At 40.9% G+C, this 8,746-nt stretch overlaps 1 pseudogene; it reads left to right on the plus strand.

Annotated features, from left to right (window-relative positions):
* The first annotated feature begins 1,622 nt into the window (after window positions 1-1,622).
* On the plus strand, window positions 1,623-2,327 carry LOC106001748 (annotated as a pseudogene).
* The last annotated feature ends 6,419 nt before the right edge of the window (window positions 2,328-8,746 follow it).

Below are 8,746 nucleotides of genomic sequence, written 5' to 3' on the forward strand. Positions count from 1 at the left end.
CTACAAATTCACCAAAGCCATTCCTACAGTGTCACACACTTACACAATATATTTCATTTTCCTCTACTCACTGCTAATGAGATTGTCTTAAAAGTTTCCAAATATTCCCTCGACTTTGCTCACCGTGGGTCACTTCGGTTGGAAATGGTCATGGAATTTCAGTGGTGCTCATCAGAATCCACAATTCTCCAGTGTTTGTTACAGGGAAACTGTATTCCCCATGCACACAGTGTCAGCAAACTTCCAGGTGACATGATGAGCATGCCCACAGAGGAGATGAGATCATGGAGTCCTGAGCCTTTTTCTTGGGGATCCGTGGCTGAGCACACATGCTGTGACCACTGCCTCTGCTCCTCTGTCCTCACAGCCAATTCCTACTGGGTAAGCAGCTATTCTTTTCAGGTAAGTAACAGTGGTTAATGTAACTCATCAAGAAAATGCAGAAATAACTTCTCTGAAAATGTGTGTGTTGTGTGAGGTTACATTGAGACAAATGTCTTGTATTTTAGGAAAAAATGTTTGGAGAAAATCACAGGCCTCTCTCCTGCCTCAGTTAGCAATTTTGATGCAGCTCCACATTGCTTTGTATCCTGGATACCATACAGCTTTGTGTGCTCCGGGGTAGAGCATTCTCTGCTCAAATGATCTGATACTCCTCTGTATAGTTTCTGTCATGAGTAATGTCTCAATGTGATTTACACTTACATTTAATGTAATCACATATTATTTGATGATATACATTGGAAGAGATTTGTCCAGGAATCACCTGTTACATGACTATTTATGATATGAATGTAAGAAGCTTGTTGATATTAATTTTAATGCCTTGGCTTGTCATTTCCATTCCCACCAATTTCCTCAGTTTGTTCCCTCTCCATCTGCCTTCTCTCATTGTTCTTGCACTCATACTTCTTATTATTTTGTCAGTCACGAAGTTTTACTCAGAGCCTGGGCTCTGTCCCTGCGCCATTTTAATAAAGCCTAGTGCTCTACCATTTGAGACATAGTGCCACTTCAGTGTTCCTGGTGGTTATTGGGAAATAAGTGTCTCCTGGAGTTTGGGTGGCTTTAATGTTTGATCCACAGGTCTGTCTTCTGAGATACATATGAGTGCCTAGTTTAGGAGATTCTTTTCTAACTGAAAACTTTTAACCAGAAACTCTATTTTATGGGCAAATTCTTGTATGTACATGAGTACGAGGCCCTTAATATATGCTTTTCTGCATCCTTTAGAATTGTTTAGGAGCAGAGAGACTGAGAGTGCTAGTTGTCCATGAGTCACTGAAGAGCCTGGAGCATTCAAACACCACAGTGCTGTGGGATGTCCAGTTGAAAGTCTTAAACTGAGGGCCTCCATCTCTTGCTTAGGTTTTCACTCAAGGCTGCAGTTCTGTCAGTTGAGACACACTTCCACTTTTGGAAGAAGAGATGGCCAAAGCCGACATTGAAATTGGGGTTGCCTTCCTCACTCAGACTGGAGCTGGAGTCCTGGGGAACTCCTGTCTCCTTTGTTTTTACTCACCCTCCTCACTAGACAGAAGGTGAGGCCTACAAACCCCATCCTCTGCCATCTGGTCTTTGCAAACTACGTGGTTGTTTTATCAACTGGGATTCCTGAGAGGATGGCAGGAATTGGATGGAAGTTCTTTCTCGATGATGCCGCATGTAAACTTGCTTTGTATTTCCGCAGAGTAGCCAGAGGGGTTTCTCTAACACCACCTGCCTTCTGAGTGGTTTCCAAGTCTCAAAGCTTTGCACTAGAAATGTTTGGTGGAAGATCACTACTACATTCCCTAACTGCTTTGGAATCTCTGGTTTCCTTTTCTGGATTCTGCAGGTCCTGGTAAATGTTTATGTGCCTCTGAGAGTAATTGGCCCAACACACAGGCACTCTGCACGTGCATTATAGATACTGCGGCATAAGACCAACTACACCAAAACCATTTGTACATTTATCACAAGTAGTCTTATACCTTTCCATTGATATTATGTGCTTGGTTTTCATGATGTGGACCAGTGGCTCCATGGTCCTTGTCCTGCACAGACACAAACAGATGGTCCAGCACATTCATAGCCACATTGCCTCTCGAAGACCTGACCATGAGGCCAGGGCCACACGCACCATCCTGACCCTGGTGAGCATGTTTGTCTCTTTTTACTGCCTCTTTGCCATTTTCATTCTTTGTCTTGGTTTACATATGAAACCAGACCTGTGGCTTGTGGACATATCTGTGTTCCTGGATGCATGTTTCTCAGTACTCAACCCTTTTGTACTCATGAGCACTGACACTCGTATCACTCAGTTGTTTCATTCCTGCATTGAATAAAAGATTTTCATGATTCGTTCAAATCAACCCATTACATTCAATTTTACAATTGGTTCATAGTTTTATTTTTGCAGCAGTGGCATTTACACACTATACTCTGCACTGCTAGGGCAGGGACTCTACTACTAGAGACCTGGTCTTGTCCTTTTTCACTCTGGCTATTTTTGAGCTATACCATTGCTTTATACCAGGTCAGGCTGCATCCTCATACTCCTATTGTGTGTTTCCTGAAGTACCTGGGATGACAAATGTGAACAGAGATCCTGAGATTTCACTTTTTAGATAGAGTCTTAGGGAATTGTTTTTTCCCCTGGTTGACCTAAAACTACAACTATCCCAATCTCAGCCTTAAAGATGGCTTGGATATCTGGTGTACACAAACACACCCAGCTAGTATTGGAGGGGAAATCTTGTGAACACTTTTCCTGGGATGGCCTTGGATCTGAATCCTTCTGATTGAACCTTGCATCTGTGAGCCACTGTATCCAACTTGGATCAGTCTTTGAGCAATATTATCATCATCATCATTATTATTGTTGTTGTTGTTAGTTGTGGGGCTTGTATTCTTGGCTTGGACACTTTCCCAGAGCTCTTTTGCTCAAAGATAGCACTGTACGTATTTGGCCCACAGCACCACTTCAGATGTTGTCTGAGTAGTTTACTGGAGAGGGGAGTGTCATGGACTTTCCTGCCAGGGGGCTTCCAATTCTAATCATCAGATCTCAGCCTCCTCAGTAGCTGGGACTACAGGCCTGAGCCCCCAGAGCCTGACATAAAATTTTATCTTTGAAGTTTTAAAATGAGTGTATAATAGAAGGTGTTATGTAACAATCTGTGTGAAACTGACTGAAAGTAGGTTATGGGAGTATCTCAGTGGTGAAGGACCTGCCTACACAGGTCCTGCCTGAATCTCAAATAAAATGAAGTTATAGAAAATGTCAATGTAGTTCATGTGTCCTAATTATCTTTTGTTGTTAGTTCACTAAACAAGTATTGCATATGGTACAATTGCTAATTTGCAGTAACTGAGATACAAGAAGATGAATGTTTTCACCATATTTTGCAGGAATTGCACTATATTTCTTCATGATGTCATGAATTGTGCTGAGTATGTGTAATGAGTAGAAGCATTAAACTTGGAAATAAAATTCAATACTTAGCACAAAACTAAAGTGATATTACCTGTTGGTTTGTCACATAGGCACCTGAAAATATATTACCTTGAAGCATATATAGATCCAGCATCTTCAGGTAAGAAGAGTATTCTAGAATGGTCTCTCCTCTGCATCATGGGTATTTCAGAGGTCTGAAGATATCCCCCATACTTGACCTGGAGCAGGAGACATGGTGTCAGGTCAAGCAGAAAACCTGTGTCACTGCTGGTTCATAAATATAAGCCGGGACCAGCCCAGAATTTCATCTATGTCCTAAAAATTATGACAGACTCAATGTGAGGCCTAGCCTCATGCAGTCATCCTGAAGATGATTTAGTCAATGTTCAAGTAAAATGTACATTGCATTTGACAAAGTTTCACAAGGTTTAGTTTTATTAAATTACTATAATCTGTTGTTAAAATATATATAATTTCATTCTGGTGATTCAAATATAGGTAAACAACTGTGTGTGATAGTGTGTGTGTTTGTGAGTGTCTGTGGGATTGTCTGTGTTGGGAGGCTTTATACTACAGATACAATCTTTTCTTCAGTTATGCAGATTTCCTGCTATTTTTTGATTCAATTTTTTTTTCTTGGTCCTTTTTTTCTCTTGTCCTGGTGCTTGAACTGAGGTCATGCGTATGTCCCTGAGCTTTGTTGGATCAAGACTAGTGCTCTACCACTTGAACCATAGCACCACTTTTGGTCTTTTCTCAGTACTTTGTTGGAGATAAGAATCTGATGGATTTCTTCTCATGGCTGGTTTCCAACAGCAATCCTCAGATCTCAGCCTCCTTATTAGCTACAATTATATGCATGTGTCAACAATGTCTGCTTCCTTGAGTCAATTTTGTCAGAGTTAGTATTCCTAGATATTTTAACATTCCTAATTATATGTAATTGTTAGAATCCATTCTGTGTGTGTGTGTGTGTGTGTGTGTGTGTGTGTGTATGTGTACCCATCTGTCTGTGTTTCTTTCTTTTTCATTTTCTGCAGGCACAAGTACATGAATTCAGGGCCTCCTGTAGTTTAAACTGCTTACTCTGCTGCTCTCCTACCACTTTCGCCATGACTCCAGCCTTGGACTTTGTTCCTGTCTTTTATTCTGTTTTTTGGTGGGCCTTTCCAGGGGGTTGAACTCAAGTCCAGGGTGCTGTCCCTGAGCTTTTTACCATCTGAGCTTCAGCTTCACTACCAGCTTTTCTGTGGTTATTTTGAAGTAAGAGTCTCACAGGCTTTTCTGCCTCGTCTCCCTTCAAACACTGATCCTCAGACCTCAGTTTCCATGTAACTAAGACCTCAGTTTCCATGTAACAACCTGTGCCCAGTTGTAAGCTATTTTGGAGATGGAGTCTTGTGGACTTTTGTGCTTGTTCTCCTAATCTCAGCCTCCTGAAGAGCTAAAATAATAAAATTGGGCCACCTTTCCTGCCTCTGTTTTGCATTTCTACAGGTCAGGAATCATGTGTATACTTCCATTTCTGGTTCAGTAATTGGAATGTTCTGGTTTTTCCTTTGCCAATCCAAGTAAAAGTTTTGTACAATTCTTTGGTAGTCTTTTCAAACACCCAAGATTGGAGTTCATTGACTTTTCTTTCTTCCTTTCTTTTTTTTTAACATCAGTCCTGGGTCTTTAACTCTGGTCCTGGGGGTTGTCCCTGAGCTCTTCAGCTCAAGGTGAGTGCTCCACCACTTGAGACACCATGCAACTTTCTGTTTTCTGGTTGTTAATTCAAGAGTAGCATCTCATGGACTTTCCTGCCTGTGTGGCTTTGAACTGCAATCCTCAGACAGCCTCTAGAGTATCTAGCATTACAGGGCTGAGCCACCACTGCTCAGCTCACTGACTTTTCTATTTCTCTTTTTATAACTTGCATTTACACTTATGCTGTTCTTCTTTGCTTTCATATTGTGTTTGCCTTGCTATTATTTTCTTTCTCTGTAAGGAATGATGACAGGTGGAAATTTTTGGGTCTTTCCCTTTTGTAAGGTCAAGATTGAAGTTTGCCTCTCAGAACAGACTTGGTTTCTATCTTCATTTACAGATGTGCCTTAGATTTAGGCGATGTGGTCATGCTGTGTTCAGAGGAAGAGTGGCATTTACGGTTTCTATATTCTCTATCTCTGAAGGTCAAAATGGCTGGAATAAATGAACATGTGGATAGTTTATGAAGGTCATGTGTAAACATTAAAAAGACTGCTGTAAAACAAATCTCTGAGCCTTGATAATTTAAGCATTGTTAACCATCACATAGTACATTGTATTTCCACTTGGGATATTCCCTTTTTCTCCCCACCAGTGTGTCCTGAAGCTTGAACTGAGCCCCTAGACACTAGTCCTGAGCCTCTTTGTGCTCATGGTTGGTGCTCAACCACTTGAGCCACAGTGAACTTTCAGCATTGTCCGAGTAGTTTTTTGTTTTGTTTTTGTGGGTCCTGGGGCTTGAACTCCAGGATGGAACTCACCTCAATGCTAGCACTCTACCACTGAGCAAAGCTCAACTTCTAGTTTTCTAGTGGTTTATTAGAGATAATAGTCTCATGGACTTTCTTGCCCAGGGTGGATTTGAAATGTGATGCTCAGATCTCAATCTCCTGAGTATCTAGGATTACAGGCATGATCCACCAGCACCCAGCTTGACAGAATGTTTGCAGAGATAATAGTCTTGGACTATTTTTCCTGGGATGGCTTCAAATTGCAGTCCTCAGATCACAGCTTCCTGAATAACTTGGATTATAAGCAAAAGCCACCAGTGCCCAGCTTTTTCATTTTTTATTTTTATTTTTTGGGGTCCGGTCGTGGAGCCTGAACTCTGGGCCTGGGTGCTGTCCCTCAGCTATTCAGCTCAAGGCTAATGCTCTACCACTTGAGCCACAGTGGCACTTCTGGCTTTTTTCTTTATGTGGTGCTGAGGAATCGAACCCAGGACCTCAGGCATGCAAGACAAGGGCTCTACCACTGAGCCACCTTCCCAGCCCCTATTTTTTTTATCTTTTTAATATTGGTTTTCTAAAGAAAGAAACCACATCTTGGAGACAAAAGGGAAAAAATCACCCTAAAATTCACGAAAGTCATTTGCTCAGTTTCACACTTTTATTTTTTATCATTTTTTATTTTTCCTGTGAAAATACCGGATAGAAGGGTTACAATTACATGGGCAAGATAATGAGTACATTTCTTATGAAGCATTGTTCCCTGCTCTTTGTTTCCCCTTCCCAACCCTTCCCATACCCCCTCCCACACTCCCCACTAAATCTACCCCCCCAAAGTTGTAAACTTCATTTTTGGGCATAACGGCTTGTACATCTCATTGTTGCAATGGGCCCATCTAAATCCCTATTTAAATGATTTGTTTTTTCCCTTGCCCTCCACAAATTATACCAACATCAAATACAGTGAAAGCTGGGGTTATACCATGGGGGAAGGACATACAAAACAACAAAGAAAACATCTAATAAATATGTTAGAAACAATAGCATGAAAGAAGAAAAAAATTTGAATACTAATCTTGGGGTTCATTTTCCTAACATCAACTTATCTGACCTTTTCTGCTTTACTCAGAAATACACTGCTTATTGTGAGTAAGGGAAACCATGGGACCTATGTTTCTTTGGGACTGGCTTACTTCACTTAATATATTATTTCCAAGTCTTTCCATTTCCTAACAAATGAGGCAATGTCATTCTTTCTGATGGAGACATAGAATTACATTGTGTATGTATACTGCATTTTCTCGATCCATTCATCTATAGAGGGGCCTCTGGGTTGAAAGAAGGATGACCAATAGCACATGAAGAAATGCTCAACCTCTCTAACCATAAAAGCAATGCAAATCAAAACAACATTGAGATACCAACTCACCCCAGTTAGAATGGCTATAATCAAGAACCCTAATAATAACAGATGCTGGAGGGGATGTGGACTGAAGGGAACCTTACTACATTGTTGGTGGGAGTGTAAACTTGTTCAACCACTTTGGAAAGCGGTATGCAGGTTCCTCAAAAGACTCCATATAGAGCTTCCCTATGACCCAGTAATACCACTTTTGGGTATTTTCCAAAATGATCACAAACAAGATCACACTAAAGCTAACAGCGCAACTATGTTTATTGCAGTATTATTTACCATAGCTATATTTTTCAAACTTTTATACAGTAGATTTCTTGTTTCTTTACTCACTTCTAATGAGATCGTCTTCAAAAGTTTCCCCATATTCCCTGTTCTTCCCTAACCATGGGGCCACATCTGTTGGAAATGGTCGTGGAAGTTCAGTGGTGCTCATCAGTATCCACAATTCTCTCCAGTGTTTGTCACACGGAAGCTCTGTTCCCCCTACAAATGGTGTCACTGCACTTCCAGGTGACATGATGATCATGCCCACAGAGGAGATAAGATCACACAGTCTTGAGCCTTTATCTAGGGCTCAGTGACTGAGCACACATTCTGTGACCACTGCCTCTGCTCCTCTGTCCTGACAGCCAATTCCTACTGGGTAAGCAGCTATTCTTCTCAGGCAAGAGACAGTAGTCAATGGAACTCATCAAGAAAATGTGGAAGTAAGTTCTGTGTAAAATGTGTGTGCTATGTGGCGATAGAATGAGGAACATATCTTGAATTTTAGGAAAAAATTTTTGTTCGAGTCACAGGCCTCTCTCTTGCCTCGGTTAATAGTCTTGATGCAGCCCCACATCCCTTCATATCCTAGAGACCACACAGCTTTGTGTGCTCAGCGTTACAACATTCTCTGCTGAAAGGATCTAATATAGCTCTGTACTTTGTTATCATGAGCAAAGTCTCAATGTGATTTCTCCCTACATTTAAAGAAATAGTATAATATTTGATGATGATCATTGGAAAAGATTTTGCAAAAGAAGAAATTGTGACCTGACAAATTATGATATGAATGTGTGAAGTTAGTTGAATTTAATTAAATATACTTTGGCTTGTCATCCACATTTCAGCCAATTTCCTCAATGTGTTCTCTTTTCCTCTGTCTTCTCTCTTATTTCCCTGCAACTTACTAAAGGATATTTTTTTTGTCAGTTGTGGGTTGGACCTCAGTCCCTAAGCTTTTCACTCAGGGATATTGTTCCAACATTTGCTAAACAGCACTGCTTCTAGTTTTTCCTGGTGGTCATTTGGAGATAAGAGTCTTGACTTTCCTCCCTGGGCTGGCACCACACCTCAGTCCTGACATCTTAGCCTCAAGAGTTGTTAAGATAATAGCCATGGACCTCCAATGTATAGATTATGTTGTTCTTT

The sequence above is a fragment of the Dipodomys ordii genome, unplaced genomic scaffold, assembly GCF_000151885.1.
Source record: "Dipodomys ordii isolate 6190 unplaced genomic scaffold, Dord_2.0 Scaffold389, whole genome shotgun sequence".
Classification (NCBI taxonomy): Eukaryota; Metazoa; Chordata; class Mammalia; order Rodentia; family Heteromyidae; genus Dipodomys; species Dipodomys ordii.